The sequence below is a fragment of the Drosophila suzukii genome, chromosome X (genome assembly GCF_043229965.1).
Source record: "Drosophila suzukii chromosome X, CBGP_Dsuzu_IsoJpt1.0, whole genome shotgun sequence".
Lineage (NCBI taxonomy): Eukaryota > Metazoa > Arthropoda > Insecta > Diptera > Drosophilidae > Drosophila > Drosophila suzukii.
The window spans coordinates 32,650,362-32,671,041 of NC_092084.1; the positions used below are offsets into that span (position 1 = coordinate 32,650,362).

The 20,680-nt window shown below is 31.2% G+C and overlaps 2 long non-coding RNA genes across 2 annotated transcripts; one reads left to right on the forward strand and one right to left on the reverse strand.

Moving 5' to 3' along the window:
• Positions 1-2,378: 2,378 nt before the first annotated feature.
• Positions 2,379-4,750, forward strand: LOC136116562 (uncharacterized). Its single transcript, XR_011604689.1, has 3 exons — positions 2,379-4,021; positions 4,091-4,147; positions 4,211-4,750. It is a non-coding gene; the product is annotated as an uncharacterized lncRNA (long non-coding RNA).
• Positions 4,751-17,254: 12,504 nt separating this feature from the next.
• LOC136117420 (uncharacterized) lies at positions 17,255-19,890 on the reverse strand. Its single transcript, XR_011604688.1, has 3 exons — positions 17,865-19,890; positions 17,735-17,791; positions 17,255-17,671 (listed from the first exon to the last, which is right to left on the reverse strand). It is a non-coding gene; the product is annotated as an uncharacterized lncRNA (long non-coding RNA).
• Between the last annotated feature and the right edge of the window lie 790 nt (positions 19,891-20,680).

Genomic DNA, 20,680 nt, shown 5'->3' on the forward strand with positions numbered 1-20,680 from the left:
ATTTTTCAAATGATAGAGATTTTTCCTTGCTTTTCAAAAGGGAAGTTGAGAGTCTTACAGGTATATATATAGACACTGATGGTCACATAAATGTTCAGAAAAAAAGAATTAAAAACTCTTCAAAACCAATAAACGGAAATGATTTGGCTATTAAATTGTATGTTGATGATAAAATTAATGAAGCGAAATCACATCAAATGGAAACTATAACTAAACCATTTCAACTACGAAATAAAAGAGTATCAGAGCTGGAAAGTAAAGTAATAAAAATGATAACTCAAATGGAGTATATACATAATTCAATAAAAGAGTTTGTTGATAAATTGGAAAATTTTAACAAATTCATAAACCAACATTTAAAAAAACCTCCACCAATCATTCGTTCTGATCAGACACAAATAGTTGGAATAATACTTCGGAAAAGTCCATTTGCACATCGTGTAAACGAAGAAGAAGTTTTAACAATTAATGTGGATCATACATAAATATACCACTCTTTCATTATTTATTTTATAATTAAAATGTCAGTTGATAAGTTTGGTTGTTTTTTAAATGAGAAAGAGTACTCAAGAGATATAACAAAAGGTCTAGAAAAATTTCAAAGTATACTTAATGATTATGATGGACATTTAAATGTTCAGAGGAAACGATTTAAAAATTCCCTACCCCCCATTCATGAAAATGATATTGCAACAAAGATTTATATTGATGATGAAATAAGTAAAGTAGTACAGAATACATCTAATGAAATTTCTAAGCAACCGCAGAAACAACAAATCTTTAGATTAAGACCTCGAATCAATAATATTGAGGGAAAAGTGAGTGAAATTTCTAAAAAATTGGAATTTCTCATGAAAACTTTTAATAAGGTAGTGGAGGATATAAATGAAATAGAAAGTAACATTTTCAATTATATAATTGCACCAACCTCAGTTTTAAAAGGTGAAACTGAATCTTTAGAGAAGAAACCATTTATACCAGATAAAATAAAGCTATGAGTAAACGAGATATTGTAAATGAGTTACATCGCCCATCATTCAAGAATTTCCCAAGACGTAGAGTTATAGTAAAGGGTATTAATGATTTATGGCAGGCTGATTTGGTTGAAATGGGGGCATATGCATCATCAAATAAGGGGTATAGGTATTTGTTAACAGTAATAGATACATTTTCTAAATATGGATGGGGTGAAGCAATAAAATCAAAAAATGCAGATGAAGTTACAAAAGCAATGGAAAAAATAATGAAATCTGGTCGTGGAGTACCAAAGAATTTACAAACAGATAATGGAAATGAATTCTATAATAAACAATTTAGAGAATTGATGAAAAGATATGAAATTAATCATTACTCAACATTTAGTACTCTTAAAGCATCTATTGTGGAACGTTTTAATAGAACAATAAAAGAACTTATGTGGCGTGAGTTTAGTTTTAATGGAAAATATACTTGGCTTCAAATATACAAAGAGTTGATTAATAATTATAATAACAAGAAGCATAGAACGATTAAAATGAAGCCTATTGACGTCAATGCTAAAAATGAAAAACAGATTTTGATGAGATCATACAATCATCTAAAAATATTTACAAATGGGGACTTTAAAGAGGGGGATCATGTACGAATAAGTAAATATAAACATGTCTTTGAAAAAGGCTATACCCCAAACTGGACAACGGAAATTTTTCGAATTCGGAAAGTACAAAATACATCCCCCACCACATATTTACTTGAGGACTTTAAGGGTGATCCAGTACAAGGCGGTTTCTATAAACAAGAAATTAAAAAAACAAAATTCCCTAATACTTATCTTGTTGAAAAGATTGTGAAACAAAAAGGTGATTATGTGCTTGTGCGTTGGCTAGGCTTTTCAAAATCAGAAGATAGTTGGATTCATAAAAACGAAATTCTATAAACAACAAGTGGAAGCATAGAACAATTAAAATGTAGGCATTGACGTCAATGCGTGAAAATAAATTATGTTTCCTCTTCACAAGCACGCAATTCCTATTTATAAACGGAACGGAACTTGATTATGAGCTTGTGCGTTGGCTAGACTAAAAGAGTATATACAGATAAGAATTTTGGGTGGAACTTGATTATGTGCTTGTGCGTTGGGTAGGCCTTTCAAAATCAGAAGATAGTTGGATTCATAAAAACGAAATTCTATAAACAACAATAAAAATGTAGACATTGACGTCAATGCGTGAAATAAATTATGTTTCTTCACAATCACGCAATTCCTATTTATAAAGTGTGAAGAAAAGCATGTACAGATAAGAATTTAAACAGAACGTTACATATTTATATATACAAATCTGGAGGGTATAAAGGCAGAAGAATTTCAAAAAGTGTTCAGTTTCCTTCTATTCGTTCACGCAACTCAATTTCGGATCGTTTGCTTATTCATTCGATAGTTCGTTTGTTCGATTGTCAAAAAAACAAAATCAAAATTAAAATGACGGTTTTTATAATATTTTTTGTGATACTTTCCCTCTTTAATCCGATGGTGAAAATGGTACCACTCCCCAATGAAATGACTTTAATTGAAAACCCATCGACTTCCAATAATTCGATTGGGTTATTTATCAATGTTCCAAAACTAAAAAAAATCATTAAAATTGACTTAAAATTTGAGATCCTAGAGGACAGTCATATTTTTATGGATCTCATAAACAAGACAAGTGATGAAAAGGAGATACCAAACTTAAAAAGTGAACTCGATACTAAAATATTTAATGCTATTAATGGTAGCATTAATGAAAAAGACTTAACAACAAGTACAAGTGCAAGTACAGTTGAAGAAGAAACTACTAAATCAACATCTACTACAACTACATCTACCTCAACTACAACAAGTGCAACTACACCTACAATGAGAAGGGGAATTCTGGAGGAGGAGGAGAAGGAAGAAACAACAACTACAACAGCAGCAACTACATTAAAAAAAGAACTTCTGGAAGAAGATACAACAAAAACAGCTACATCAACAACTACAACCCCAACCAATCTTTTTGATTTTAATAGCGAAAATGAAAGTGTTGATCACATAGAAAATAAGAACATAGGAGAAGAAAAATCAGAAAAAATTGATATGGGTATAATTGATAGTGAGAGAGAATTTGAAAACGTAAGTCGAGCACCAACATTTAGTAATACGTCACAAGAATTAGTGTTGGGGATCAGTGATAGTGATACAGAATTTGAAAGTGTAAGTCGGGTTCCAATAAAAAGGAACACTACTCATAAATTAAAAAGCACTGAAAACATACACAACTCTCAAATCGAATTCACAAAGAGAGCTATAATTGAGAATTTTAAGCAAAAATTAGTTGAAAATGAAAGGAGAATAGGAGGGCATATGGATTTGGGAAGAAGGGGTCTAAACAGATTCTTTACCATCCAATACAAAACTGCTACAGTAGGAGTTAAATGTCATTACAATAATATTTATAGAAGAACACATTCTAGACGAAGTCTAAGTAAATCTAAGCGTATGAATTTAAAATATTTATCTAATCGCCAACGCCATCAAAAATCTAAACGCAATACTAATACCCCCTTAGCAACTTTAAGAATAAATTGTTTTGAATTTGCAGAAGTTTTATCCCAAACAGTAATTAATGCAGAGAGACGAAAAGACAGGATTGTCTATGAAAAAATATCAAAGGATGCTGATCTTCTCTCCAAACAAGAGAGTAAAAGAGAAGAGATAGAAGAAGAAGAAACAGGTTATCTTAGTGATGGTCCACAAATCCAAGAAATTGAAATAGAGGAAGCAGAAAGAATTAATGGGATATATTTAAGAAAGAGAAATTTAGCAGCTCAAATGATGCTTGAATATTTAAATAAAAAAGAAAGTCAGATTAGTACAGATAAAATATCAATTAACGATATTAACGATTTCAAAATAACTAATAGTGATATTATAACATAATCTGATTTAGTAGGGAAATATGTTTATTTTTACAGAATATAAAAATAGAAGATGAAAATAATAATTCGAGTAAATTAAAAAAAGGTGAGTTTAATATATATATATATATATATAATTTTATATACTAATATATATATATATATATATTTTCAGAACTCCAAAACATAAATAAAAAAGTTGAAAATAATATTTCGGATGGAGCTCAAAAAGGTTGGTTAAATACATATAAAATAATATTTGTATATATATATAGTAAAATATTTATATTTTCAGATCTCCAAAACATTAATAAAAAAGAGGATGGTAAATTTTCTCATAATTTGTATGGTGATGACGATGATGATGATGATGATGATGATGACCATGATACAATCCTTTATGATGATGAAAATCCGGAACCATGTATTCCAAGATCATCTAGTGAGGATGAAACTATTCTTGTTGAGGGTGGTATAGATAACTATGTTCAAACTATACCGTTTAATTTAGATGAAGATAATGATAAATACATTAAATCAATTCCTTTAAGTAATGATGACAATAAAGTATATAGATTACAGGGTGGTATAGATAACTATAAACAAACTATACCACTAAATATAGAAGAAAGTAAACAAATTGAATGTAATTCAAAGAAAATATTGTAATTCTTCTGTTAAATTCAAATTTTCATGTTCTGTTAATTCTCATAAATTTTAACATTACCCTGTAAGTAAAAGCGATGTTTGTTCTGTTAAATAAAAATTTTATAATAATAATAATAATAATATTGTGAATTGTAATATTTAGTTTATACATTACCTTACATTTTACCCTTTAAATAAAAAAGCGTTGTTTGTTCTGTCTTATTTACAATTATAGAGTACATTTATTCATTTTTTTTACAATCTAATAAATTTAATTCTAGTTCTGTATAAAACATTTCAAATTCACATTCATATATATTTTTCTTAAATTTTTCTATTTCATTCTCTTGATAATTATTTCTATTAGAACAATTCTCTATTTCTTTTATTCTTTGTTCATAAACATAAATATTTGAATCCATTTCATTAAGTTTATTTTCTAATCTTTTTTCATCTATTTTATAATGGCCATATTGTAGTGTTGTCTTTTATTGTCTTGTATAAGAACCTTTGTGTCTTTATGACTGAGAACTACTTTTTTACATTTAATTGTTGATAAAAGATGGTTTTTAGATCTAATCATTGACATAGAGCCTACCACTTCCTCTTCCGAAAACAAACATTTTTTAAAACTATTAAAAGTTAATTGATCTATTGCACTTCTTTTAACACCCTTTGATTTTTTCACTGTTTTTTCAGAGCTGTCATTACTATTAGATGTTTTAAAGGCATACATTTTTGATCTCAAACCAACAAATTCAGTCATAGGTCTTCCATTGAGTTCATCTTTAAAAAAACCCAACCTTTTTTTATTAGCTTTAGGAAAATTATAGAGATTAAGTAATTCATCAGAATAATCTGATGTATCAAACTTCATCTCAACATCATTCCGAATATCTTTATAAAAATCTTCAGTGTTAATGGTATATATAAAAGAATCTGTATCCATATAATTTAATTGAACATTTTCATTGTATTTAGGTTTGATATAATTATAATGAAAATCATACATTTTCCATTTCGATAAATCTAATACAGCAAAACCTAAATATAAAGGTTTGTTGTACAACACATTTAATCTTTTCATTTGAAAGGCAAAGAAGTTTTCTGAAAACTGTTTGACACTATGGAAGTTTGACTTTGAAATAAGAGATCTACCGCAATGCCTTTTTGGACCAGAAGAATCGGATGGTGAAGCACTTTCCCATTCAGTAATTAATTTAATATTAACGCGCTTATCTACATTTTCCATCGTTTTACCGTAGACAGCATTATTTAAAAGTTTAAAAAAATCTTTTTCAAATGTATTTTTTGCATTAGTTCTATGGAATGTATTCAAATCAATATATGTTTTTAGCCAAGGTTTCTGAAAGAAGCGAAGACCTCTATGAATTTTTGTTAGAATTAATCCATTTTCTATACACTGTTGAAGATTTTTATAATGAATTATATATTTTTCTTTATCCCTTAAATCAGCAATTAATTTTTTTATTTTGTCTGACTTTGTTGGTAACTGATTATTACAACAAAATGGAAGGTCATTATGTTTATCGTGCAATTTTAAAGGATATTTTAAATCTACCTCAAAAATGTATCCATATTCACTATCATCTGCAATCTCAGAAATGTTAATACTATCAAGTTCCCCCCTTGAAATCCATTCAAAACCTCCATATGGTAAAGATTGTGACATAGCCCAACCATATAAATTATTTGCATCCAAATAAATCAAATATGATGATTTTTGAGTACTATCAAAATTCTCAACATATTTATTATTTGCTTTAGCATATCTACATGTACATTGAACTAAGCCACCACGAATACCACTTTGAATAAATTTATACTGATCTATATCAGTTAATAAATCTAATTCAATTTTAGTACATTTTAACATAGCTTCCCATGATAATCCTGGTGTAGTGAAAAAATGTGCTGGATCAAGTGAATAAATTTTACTACAAAGTCTTCGAAAGTTTTCAAAGACATCAGACATTAATAAAACATCTGTTTTTAAATATAATTCTAAATAATCTTTAAGATTATTACAAGAAAACTCATTCCATACCTTTTGTGCGTGAGTATAATTTTCAACTGAACATTCATTTTCGGTTAAGGAACTATAGAAAGCTTCTCTAGGAGGTAATTTACTTTCTTTTAATTTCTCAACTGAATCTAAATATTCATATGGAAATACACCCTTTCGTCGCATTAAGTTGAAATGATTTTCATTAGGGAAAAATGATCTTGTTATACACATTTGTTCACTATCTAGATTTGAAGCTAATGTATCTAAAGCAGAAGGCATAAATCGAAACGAGTCTAGAAAACGGATTTCAAAGTTATCACCATTACTTAAAGTTATAATTTTTGAAATTGATATATATTGTTCCTTATTTAATGGAATTACCTTTATTTCACCAGGTATGACTGCCAAATCTTTAATAAATAGATGGCAATCATACCTGGTGAAATTGTGGAAGAAAACAGGAATAAATTTTGGAACTGTGTATTTTAAATTACACTCATTATGTGCTGCCCCCCTAAATTTTCCTGTGAAGTGACAGTGATCCCTAACTCTGTCTAATAAAAGAGGAGTGTTGCATATATGACAATTATTCGATTTTTGGAAATCATCTTCTTCAACATCTGACATTATTAAAGAAACAGATTTTGAAATATAGTTTTCATATATAAAACTTAAATTTTCTATTAGTGATAACAGGAAATTCATTCCCGAGTTAAATACAGTTTCTAAGACAAACTTATCTAAACTGTTATCATGTGCACACTTTATATAGTATGCATATGAAACAGGTCTATGTATATTTATAATATTTAAATTTAATGTTTCGTTTTTATTAATTGGTTGAAGGATGGATTCAAAGTCAGCGTAAACTGTGAATGGGACCATCACTTCCTTTTGAACATTTGTATACCGTAAAGTGGCATCCTTCATGTTGGGTAAACGCGAGACTTTTTTCCCACAGACTTCTGAATGCCGGTTGGCAGCATCTTCACTCAATGAGTAATTTAAGCAAATTTGACAGAACCATTTTTTTGATTTGTCTCTCGAAACTTGAGAGGAAACCAAACTAAAAAAAAGATAAACACAAGAAAAAAAAAATTTTTTTTTTAAGTATGAAAGCAAATAAATATTATGAAATTTAAAAACAAAAACAGGTAAAAGATATAATAATGATAAAATGATAAAACAACTTACTTTGAGAGATTTTTTATCCAAGTATAGTGTGCTTTACATCCTTCCTCCAGTATCAACATATTTATATGATTTCTCCTCACTTCAGGAGAGTAAAATATGGGCCCGAATATAACTCCATCGTCGAATCCAAAAAGTGTAATATTTATGTCCTTATTTATTTCCATAAATTTCGATATATCCGCAGGCTTTAGTGGAAATTGCAATCCAGTGAAATTTAGTGTGATCCCATTGACTTGAATTACTTCATCATTTATATTCACTTTATAGCTTGTGCATCTGTTCGCATTCTTATTTAGTTTACTTAATGCTGCGATTAAGCTCCATTTAAAACAATATTCATCATCTGTGTTTTTTACATTTATAATTGCTTTTTTTCCTTCTAAACAAGAGGGTAGTTTTATATAAGATGATCCTCTTAAGGGTGAATATTGATTAATATTCATCTCCAATCGAGTGAGATGAAGCAAAGTCCATCCACTATCCCTTTCTTGGAATTCTTCCATCCTCGCCAAAATTTTTTCCATGTGCTCCTTATATTCATTTTCAATGTTCGAATAGGCACTAATTATTGTCATCTTACTTTGAAATGACTTTATTTCAATACATTCCTTTTCTTCCTTCAAAAGTCCGTACTCTCCAAAAAGTTCAAAATTTATTTTCACCGATGCATAACTTTCCAACAATGGATACAAGTGAGGTAGAAAAGCTTCTCCTGCTTGCTCCATAAATTGTGTTGGATAAATTACATCATTGTTGGTGTTTTCATATAAGTAGTGAACAATCCTTCCTTGAAATCCAGAACTGATTTTTTTTATCCTTGAATCCACTGGTTCAACAACATTCTTCTTGTGTTGCTCCGTTCGCAGATGATGAGCCCACGAAATGTTACCCGATAGGGTAATGTTGCACTTTCCACAATACTTATTAATTTTTTTTGTTTTTATTTTTTCCTTTTTTTTTTTGGAAGTATTGTATTGTTACTTGTACTTTTCACTTTGTTATACTTTACTTTTACTGTAAAGTATTTTATGTTTTATCAATTTGATAAGTTTACACAACACAAATCTGGGTAGTTCACAGTTCACACAACTTTACTTTACACTTGGTAAAGTATTTTAATTTTTATCAATTTGATAATCTCGCACAAATCGAATTCGGATGGAACGTAAGTTAACACAACTTTACTTTAGCTTTGAATTACCGGAGGGTTCACACGACGATTCTAGATGGTTCGCTCAACTCAAATAGTTTTCTAAAACTGAACTACTTTCCACATTTCTCCTTAACAAATACATTTTTTGAAAACTTAGAAGGTAACCGTTTTCTCTTTCTATAAGCGCATGAGAAAAAATTTTCAAATATGATTAAAGAAACACGTATTTGACTAAACAAACGATCTCATTTGTTTTTGTGTATAAATGTGTATATTCTGTTAGGAACCACCACCACAAGCACCGCCACCACCACCATCCCTCTTACACTCCTACGCTCACTTTCCCATCTAATGCTCGCTAAAGAGGGGAGAGGTTACCGAACTCACGCTTGTTTCACACCACAAAAGTATGCGGTCTAATATCCCTCAAACCAACACCTTTTGACCACAAGACCGTAGCCAGGTTACACTAACAGGTGTCACCTACAACCCTAATTGAATCAACAAAACGCCCACGCATAGAAAAACAACTTCCCTTCCTCCTCCTCCTCCGCCTAAATATAGTTTTACAAATTCATACGCATGACAAAACACCCCTTGTAAAACGAATAGTTTTCTAAAACTGAACTACTTTCCACATTTCTCCTTAACACATACATTTTTTGAAAACTTAGAAGGTAACCGTTTTCTCTCTCATGTAAGCGCATGAGAAAAAATTTTCAAATATGATTAAAGAAAAACGTATTTGACTAAACAAACGATCTCATTTGGTTTTGTTCTGTTAGGAACCACCACCACCACAGTCACCATTTTGACCACAAGACCGTAGGCAGGTTACACTAACAGGTGTCACCTACAACCCTAATTGAATCAACAAAACGCCCACGCATAACAAAACAACGTTTTTGTTACACTCCCACGCTCACTTTCCCATCTAATGCTCGCTAAAGAGGGGGAGGTTACCGAACTCACGCTTGTTTCACACCACAAAAGTATGCGGTCTAATATCCCTCAAACCAACACCTTTTGACCACAAGACCGTAGCCAGGTGTCACCTACAACCCTAATTGACTCAACAAAACGCCCACGCATAACGCCTTCTAACCCAAGTTAGAAGCAACATAGTGATCTGTGTGCAACCATTGCACTCCACAAAATCCCACGCATGACAAAACACCCCTATCACACACGCAAGCCAGGTGTCACCTACAACCCTAATTGACTCAACAAAACGCCCACGCATAACGCGTTCTAACACAAGTTAGAAGCAACATAGTGACCTGTGTGCAACCATTGCACTCCACAAAATTCCACGCATGACAAAACACCCCTATCACACACGCACCTTTAGCTTGAGAAAAAGACAAGACAAAACAAGACATATCAAAACACCACTCTCTCACACTCCTACACACCACTTTCTAACCTCATTAAGTGACCTGTGTGCAACCATGCTCATCTAACTAGGGTCAGCAACACCCCCCTTTTTGAATTAATTATGCTAAGTAGGTCATTAGAACACCTGTGTGCAACCATGCGTGACTAATTAGGGTCAGTGTGCAACCATGCGTGACTAATTAGGGTCACCCCCACCTCCTTTTTTGACATGATTTATTACCTAGTGAGCCAGCTCCCGTATTAACTACCTACTGACAGATAGACAGATAGACAGATAGACAGATAGACAGATAGACAGATAGACAGATAGACAGATAGACAGATAGACAGATAGACAGATAGACAGATAGACAGATAGACAGATAGACAGATAGACAGATAGACAGATAAACAGATTGACAGATTGACAGATTGACAGATAGACAGATAGACAGATAGACAGATAGACAGATAGACAGATAAACAGATAGACAGATAGACAGATAGACAGATAGACAGATAGACAGATAGACAGATAGACAGATAGACAGATAGACAGATAGACAGATAAACAGATAGACAGATAGACAGATAGACAGATAGACAGATAGACAGATAGACAGATAGACAGATAGACAGATAGACAGATAAACAGATAAACAGATAGACAGATAGACAGATAGACAGATAGACAGATAGACAGATAGACAGATAGACAGATAGACAGATAGACAGATAGACAGATAGACAGATAGACAGATAGACAGATAGACAGATAGACACATAGACAGATAGACAGATAGACAGATAGACAGATAGACAGATAGACAGATAGACAGATAGACAGATAGACAGATAGACAGATAGACAGATTGACAGATAGACAGATAGACAGATAGACAGATAGACAGATAGACAGATAGACAGATAGACAGATAGACAGATAGACAGATAGACAGATAGACAGATAGACAGATAGACAGATAAGTAGGTAGTTAATACGGGAGCTGGCTCACTAGGTAATAAATCATGTCAAAAAAGGAGGTGGGGGTGACCCTAATTAGTCACGCATGGTTGCACACTGACCCTAATTAGTCACGCATGGTTGCACACAGGTGTTCTAATGACCTACTTAGCATAATTAATTCAAAAAGGGGGGTGTTGCTGACCCTAGTTAGATGAGCATGGTTGCACACAGGTCACTTAATGAGGTTAGAAAGTGGTGTGTAGGAGTGTGAAATAGTGGTGTTTTGATATGTCTTGTTTTGTCTTGTCTTTTTCTCAAGCTAAAGGTGCGTGTGTGATAGGGGTGTTTTGTCATGCGTGGAATTTTGTGGAGTGCAATGGTTGCACACAGGTCACTATGTTGCTTCTAACTTGTGTTAGAACGCGTTATGCGTGGGCGTTTTGTTGAGTCAATTAGGGTTGTAGGTGACACCTGGCTTGCGTGTGTGATAGGGGTGTTTTGTCATGCGTGGGATTTTGTGGAGTGCAGTGGTTGCACACAGATCACTATGTTGCTTCTAACTTGGGTTAGAAGGCGTTATGCGTGGGCGTTTTGTTGAGTCAATTAGGGTTGTAGGTGACACCTGGCTACGGTCTTGTGGTCAAAAGGTGTTGGTTTGAGGGATATTAGACCGCATACTTTTGTGGTGTGAAACAAGCGTGAGTTCGGTAACCTCCCCCTCTTTAGCGAGCATTAGATGGGAAAGTGAGCGTGGGAGTGCAACAAAAACGTTGTTTTGTTATGCGTGGGCGTTTTGTTGATTCAATTAGGGTTGTAGGTGACACCTGTTAGTGTAACCTGCCTACGGTCTTGTGGTCAAAATGGTGACTGTGGTGGTGGTGGTTCCTAACAGAACAAAACCAAATGAGATCGTTTGTTTAGTCAAATACGTTTTTCTTTAATCATATTTGAAAATTTTTTCTCATGCGCTTACATGAGAGAGAAAACGGTTACCTTCTAAGTTTTCAAAAAAATGTATGTGTTAAGGAGAAATGTGGAAAGTAGTTCAGTTTTAGAAAACTATTCGTTTTACAAGGGGTGTTTTGTCATGCGTATGAATTTGTAAAACTATATTTAGGCGGAGGAGGAGGAGGAAGGGAAGTTGTTTTTCTATGCGTGGGCGTTTTGTTGATTCAATTAGGGTTGTAGGTGACACCTGTTAGTGTAACCTGGCTACGGTCTTGTGGTCAAAAGGTGTTGGTTTGAGGGATATTAGACCGCATACTTTTGTGGTGTGAAACAAGCGTGAGTTCGGTAACCTCTCCCCTCTTTAGCGAGCATTAGATGGGAAAGTGAGCGTAGGAGTGTAAGAGGGATGGTGGTGGTGGCGGTGCTTGTGGTGGTGGTTCCTAACAGAATATACACATTTATACACAAAAACAAATGAGATCGTTTGTTTAGTCAAATACGTTTTTCTTTAATCATATTTGAAAATTTTTTCTCATGCGCTTATAGAAAGAGAAAACGGTTACCTTCTAAGTTTTCAAAAAATGTATTTGTTAAGGAGAAATGTGGAAAGTAGTTCAGTTTTAGAAAACTATTTGAGTTGAGCGAACCATCTAGAATCGTCGTGTGAACCCTCCGGTAATTCAAAGCTAAAGTAAAGTTGTGTTAACTTACGTTCCATCCGAATTCGTTTTGTGCGAGATTATCAAATTGATAAAAATTAAAATACTTTACCAAGTGTAAAGTAAAGTTGTGTGAACTGTGAACTATCCAGATTTGTGTTGTGTAAACTTATCAAATTGATAAAACATAAAATACTTTACAGTAAAAGTAAAGTATAACAAAGTGAAAAGTACAAGTAACAATACAATACTTCCAAAAAAAAAAGGAAAAAATAAAAACAAAAAAAAATGAATAAGTATTGTGGAAAGTGCAACATTACCCTATCGGGTAACATTTCGTGGGCTCATCATCTGCGAACGGAGCAACACAAGAAGAATGTTGTTGAACCAGTGGATTCAAGGATAAAAAAAATCAGTTCTGGATTTCAAGGAAGGATTGTTCACTACTTATATGAAAACACCAACAATGATGTAATTTATCCAACACAATTTATGGAGCAAGCAGGAGAAGCTTTTCTACCTCACTTGTATCCATTGTTGGAAAGTTATGCATCGGTGAAAATAAATTTTGAACTTTTTGGAGAGTACGGACTTTTGAAGGAAGAAAAGGAATGTATTGAAATAAAGTCATTTCAAAGTAAGATGACAATAATTAGTGCCTATTCGAACATTGAAAATGAATATAAGGAGCACATGGAAAAAATTTTGGCGAGGATGGAAGAATTCCAAGAAAGGGATAGTGGATGGACTTTGCTTCATCTCACTCGATTGGAGATGAATATTAATCAATATTCACCCTTAAGAGGATCATCTTATATAAAACTACCCTCTTGTTTAGAAGGAAAAAAAGCAATTATAAATGTAAAAAACACAGATGATGAATATTGTTTTAAATGGAGCTTAATCGCAGCATTAAGTAAACTAAATAAGAATGCGAACAGATGCACAAGCTATAAAGTGAATATAAATGATGAAGTAATTCAAGTCAATGGGATCACACTAAATTTCACTGGATTGCAATTTCCACTAAAGCCTGCGGATATATCGAAATTTATGGAAATAAATAAGGACATAAATATTACACTTTTTGGATTCGACGATGGAGTTATATTCGGGCCCATATTTTACTCTCCTGAAGTGAGGAGAAATCATATAAATATGTTGATACTGGAGGAAGGATGTAAAGCACACTATACTTGGATAAAAAATCTCTCAAAGTAAGTTGTTTTATCATTTTATCATTATTATATCTTTTACCTGTTTTTGTTTTTAAATTTCATAATATTTATTTGCTTTCATACTTAAAAAAAAAATTTTTTTTTCTTGTGTTTATCTTTTTTTTAGTTTGGTTTCCTCTCAAGTTTCGAGAGACAAATCAAAAAAATGGTTCTGTCAAATTTGCTTAAATTACTCATTGAGTGAAGATGCTGCCAACCGGCATTCAGAAGTCTGTGGGAAAAAAGTCTCGCGTTTACCCAACATGAAGGATGCCACTTTACGGTATACAAATGTTCAAAAGGAAGTGATGGTCCCATTCACAGTTTACGCTGACTTTGAATCCATCCTTCAACCAATTAATAAAAACGAAACATTAAATTTAAGTATTATAAATATACATAGACCTGTTTCATATGCATACTATATAAAGTGTGCACATGATAACAGTTTAGATAAGTTTGTCTTAGAAACTGTATTTAACTCGGGAATGAATTTCCTGTTATCACTAATAGAAAATTTAAGTTTTATATATGAAAACTATATTTCAAAATCTGTTTCTTTAATAATGTCAGATGTTGAAGAAGATGATTTCCAAAAATCTAATAATTGTCATATATGCAACACTCCTCTTTTATTAGACAGAGTTAGGGATCACTGTCACTTCACAGGAAAATTTAGGGGGGCAGCACATAATGAGTGTAATTTAAAATATACAGTTCCAAAATTTATTCCTGTTTTCTTCCACAATTTCACCAGGTATGATTGCCATCTATTTATTAAAGATTTGGCAGTCATACCTGGTGAAATAAAGGTAATTCCATTAAATAAGGAACAATATATATCAATTTCAAAAATTATAACTTTAAGTAATGGTGATAACTTTGAAATCCGTTTTCTAGACTCGTTTCGATTTATGCCTTCTGCTTTAGATACATTAGCTTCAAATCTAGATAGTGAACAAATGTGTATAACAAGATCATTTTTCCCTAATGAAAATCATTTCAACTTAATGCGACGAAAGGGTGTATTTCCATATGAATATTTAGATTCAGTTGAGAAATTAAAAGAAAGTAAATTACCTCCTAGAGAAGCTTTCTATAGTTCCTTAACCGAAAATGAATGTTCAGTTGAAAATTATACTCACGCACAAAAGGTATGGAATGAGTTTTCTTGTAATAATCTTAAAGATTATTTAGAATTATATTTAAAAACAGATGTTTTATTAATGTCTGATGTCTTTGAAAACTTTCGAAGACTTTGTAGTAAAATTTATTCACTTGATCCAGCACATTTTTTCACTACACCAGGATTATCATGGGAAGCTATGTTAAAATGTACTAAAATTGAATTAGATTTATTAACTGATATAGATCAGTATAAATTTATTCAAAGTGGTATTCGTGGTGGCTTAGTTCAATGTACATGTAGATATGCTAAAGCAAATAATAAATATGTTGAGAATTTTGATAGTACTCAAAAATCATCATATTTGATTTATTTGGATGCAAATAATTTATATGGTTGGGCTATGTCACAATCTTTACCATATGGAGGTTTTGAATGGATTTCAAGGGGGGAACTTGATAGTATTAACATTGCTGAGATTGCAGATGATAGTGAATATGGATACATTTTTGAGGTAGATTTAAAATATCCTTTAAAATTGCATGATAAACATAATGACCTTCCATTTTGTTGTAATAATCAGTTACCAACAAAGTCAGACAAAATAAAAAAATTAATTGCTGATTTAAGGGATAAAGAAAAATATATAATTCATTATAAAAATCTTCAACAGTGTATAGAAAATGGATTAATTCTAACAAAAATTCATAGAGGTCTTCGCTTCTTTCAGAAACCTTGGCTAAAAACATATATTGATTTGAATACATTCCATAGAACTAATGCAAAAAATACATTTGAAAAAGATTTTTTTAAACTTTTAAATAATGCTGTCTACGGTAAAACGATGGAAAATGTAGATAAGCGCGTTAATATTAAATTAATTACTGAATGGGAAAGTGCTTCACCATCCGATTCTTCTGGTCCAAAAAGGCATTGCGGTAGATCTCTTATTTCAAAGTCAAACTTCCATAGTGTCAAACAGTTTTCAGAAAACTTCTTTGCCTTTCAAATGAAAAGATTAAATGTGTTGTACAACAAACCTTTATATTTAGGTTTTGCTGTATTAGATTTATCGAAATGGAAAATGTATGATTTTCATTATAATTATATCAAACCTAAATACAATGAAAATGTTCAATTAAATTATATGGATACAGATTCTTTTATATATACCATTAACACTGAAGATTTTTATAAAGATATTCGGAATGATGTTGAGATGAAGTTTGATACATCAGATTATTCTGATGAATTACTTAATCTCTATAATTTTCCTAAAGCTAATAAAAAAAGGTTGGGTTTTTTTAAAGATGAACTCAATGGAAGACCTATGACTGAATTTGTTGGTTTGAGATCAAAAATGTATGCCTTTAAAACATCTAATAGTAATGACAGCTCTGAAAAAACAGTGAAAAAATCAAAGGGTGTTAAAAGAAGTGCAATAGATCAACTAACTTTTAATAGTTTTAAAAAATGTTTGTTTTCGGAAGAGGAAGTGGTAGGCTCTATGTCAATGATTAGATCTAAAAATCATCTTTTATCAACAATTAAATGTAAAAAAGTAGTTCTCAGTCATAAAGACACAAAGGTTCTTATACAAGACAATAAAATTAATACACTACAATATGGCCATTATAAAATAGATGAAAAAAGATTAGAAAATAAACTTAATGAAATGGATTCAAATATTTATGTTTATGAACAAAGAATAAAAGAAATAGAGAATTGTTCTAATAGAAATAATTATCAAGAGAGTGAAATAGAAAAATTTAAGAAAAATATATATGAATGTGAATTTGAAATGTTTTATACAGAACTAGAATTAAATTTATTAGATTGTAAAAAAAATGAATAAATGTACTCTATAATTGTAAATAAGACAGAACAAACAACGCTTTTTTATTTAAAGGGTAAAATGTAAGGTAATGTATAAACTAAATATTACAATTCACAATATTATTATTATTATAAAATTTTTATTTAACAGAACAAACATCGCTTTTACTTACAGGGTAATGTTAAAATTTATGAGAATTAACAGATCATGAAAATTTGAATTTAACAGAAGAATTACAATATTTTCTTTGAATTACATTCAATTTGTTTACTTTCTTCTATATTTAGTGGTACAGTTTGTTTATAGTTATCTATACCACCCTGTAATCTATATACTTTATTGTCATCATTACTTAAAGGAATTGATTTAATGTATTTATCATTATCTTCATCTAAATTAAACGGTATAGTTTGAACATAGTTATCTATACCACCCTCAACAAGAATAGTTTCATCCTCACTAGATGATCTTGGAATACATGGTTCCGGATTTTCATCATCATAAAGGATTGTATCATGGTCATCATCATCATCATCATCGTCATCACCATACAAATTATGAGAAAATTTACCATCCTCTTTTATATTAATGTTTTGGAGATCTGAAAATATAAATATTTTACTATATATATATACAAATATTATTTTATATGTATTTAACCAACCTTTTTGAGCTCCATCCGAAATATTATTTTCAACTTTTTTATTTATGTTTTGGAGTTCTGAAAATATATATATATATATATATTAGTATATAAAATTATATATATATATATATATATATATTAAACTCACCTTTTTTTAATTTACTCGAATTATTATTTTCATCTTCTATTTTTATATTCTGTAAAAATAAACATATTTCCCTACTAAATCAGATTATGTTATAATATCACTATTAGTTATTTTGAAATCATTAATATCGTTAATTGATATTTTATCTGTACTAATCTGACTTTCTTTTTTATTTAAATATTCAAGCATCATTTGAGCTGCTAAATTTCTCTTTCTTAAATATATCCCATTAATTCTTTCTGCTTCCTCTATTTCAATTTCTTGGATTTGTGGGCCATCACTAAGATAACCTGTTTCTTCTTCTTCTATCTCTTCTCTTTTACTCTCTTGTTTGGAGAGAAGATCAGCATCCTTTGAAATTTTGTCATAGACAATCCTGTCTTTTCGTCTCTCTGCATTAATTACTGTTTGGGATAAAACTTCTGCAAATTCAAAACAATTTATTCTTAAAGTTGCTAAGGGGGTATTAGTATGGCGTTTAGATTTTTGATGGCGTTGGCGATTAGATAAATATTTTAAATTCATATGCTTAGATTTACTTAGACTTCGTCTAGAATGTGTTCTTCTATAAATATTATTGTAATGACATTTAACTCCTACTGTAGCAGTTTTGTATTGGATGGTAAAGAATCTGTTTAGACCCCTTCTTCCCAAATCCATATGCCCTCCTATTCTCCTTTCATTTTCAACTAATTTTTGTTTAAAATTCTCAATTATAGCTCTCTTTGTGAATTCGATTTGAGAGTTGTGTATGTTTTCAGTGCTTTTTAATTTATGAGTAGTGTTCCTTTTTATTGGAACCCGACTTACACTTTCAAATTCTGTATCACTATCACTGATCCCCAACACTAATTCTTGTGACGTATTACTAAATGTTGGTGCTCGACTTACGTTTTCAAATTCTCTCTCACTATCAATTATACCCATATCAATTTTTTCTGATTTTTCTTCTCCTATGTTCTTATTTTCTATGTGATCAACACTTTCATTTTCGCTATTAAAATCAAAAAGATTGGTTGGGGTTGTAGTTGTTGATGTAGCTGTTTTTGTTGTATCTTCTTCCAGAAGTTCTTTTTTTAATGTAGTTGCTGCTGTTGTAGTTGTTGTTTCTTCCTTCTCCTCCTCCTCCTCCAGAATTCCCCTTCTCATTGTAGGTGTAGTTGCACTTGTTGTAGTTGAGGTAGATGTAGTTGTAGTAGATGTTGATTTAGTAGTTTCTTCTTCAACTGTACTTGCACTTGTACTTGTTGTTAAGTCTTTTTCATTAATGCTACCATTAATAGCATTAAATATTTTAGTATCGAGTTCACTTTTTAAGTTTGGTATCTCCTTTTCATCACTTGTCTTGTTTATGAGATCCATAAAAATATGACTGTCCTCTAGGATCTCAAATTTTAAGTCAATTTTAATGATTTTTTTTAGTTTTGGAACATTGATAAATAACCCAATCGAATTATTGGAAGTCGATGGGTTTTCAATTAAAGTCATTTCATTGGGGAGTGGTACCATTTTCACCATCGGATTAAAGAGGGAAAGTATCACAAAAAATATTATAAAAACCGTCATTTTAATTTTGATTTTGTTTTTTTTTTTTTTGACAATCGAACAAACGAACTATCGAATGAATAAGCAAACGATCCGAAATTGAGTTGCGTGAACGAATAGATGGAAACTGAACACTTTTTGAAATTCTTCTGCCTTTATACCCTCCAGATTTGTATATATAAATATGTAACGTTCTGTTTAAATTCTTATCTGTACATGCTTTTCTTCACACTTTATAAATAGGAATTGCGTGATTGTGAAGAAACATAATTTATTTCACGCATTGACGTCAATGTCTACATTTTTATTGTTGTTTATAGAATTTCGTTTTTATGAATCCAACTATCTTCTGATTTTGAAAGGCCTACCCAACGCACAAGCACATAATCAAGTTCCACCCAAAATTCTTATCTGTATATACTCTTTTAGTCTAGCCAACGCACAAGCTCATAATCAAGTTCCGTTCCGTTTATAAATAGGAATTGCGTACTTGTGAAGAGGAAACATAATTTATTTTCACGCATTGACGTCAATGCCTACATTTTAATTGTTCTATGCTTCCACTTGTTGTTTATAGAATTTCGTTTTTATGAATCCAACTATCTTCTGATTTTGAAAAGCCTAGCCAACGCACAAGCACATAATCACCTTTTTGTTTCACAATCTTTTCAACAAGATAAGTATTAGGGAATTTTGTTTTTTTAATTTCTTGTTTATAGAAACCGCCTTGTACTGGATCACCCTTCAAGTCCTCAAGTAAATATGTGGTGGGGGATGTATTTTGTACTTTCCGAATTCGAAAAATTTCCGTTGTCCAGTTTGGGGTATAGCCTTTTTCAAAGACATGTTTATATTTACTTATTCGTACATGATCCCCCTCTTTAAAGTCCCCATTTGTAAATATTTTTAGATGATTGTATGATCTCATCAAAATCTGTTTTTCATTTTTAGCATTGACGTCAATAGGCTTCATTTTAATCGTTCTATGCTTCCTGTTATTATAATTATTAATCAACTCTTTGTATATTTGAAGCCAAGTATATTTTCCATTAAAACTAAACTCACGCCACATAAGTTCTTTTATTGTTCTATTAAAACGTTCCACAATAGATGCTTTAAGAGTACTAAATGTTGAGTAATGATTAATTTCATATCTTTTCATCAATTCTCTAAATTGTTTATTATAGAATTCATTTCCATTATCTGTTTGTAAATTCTTTGGTACTCCACGACCAGATTTCATTATTTTTTCCATTGCTTTTGTAACTTCA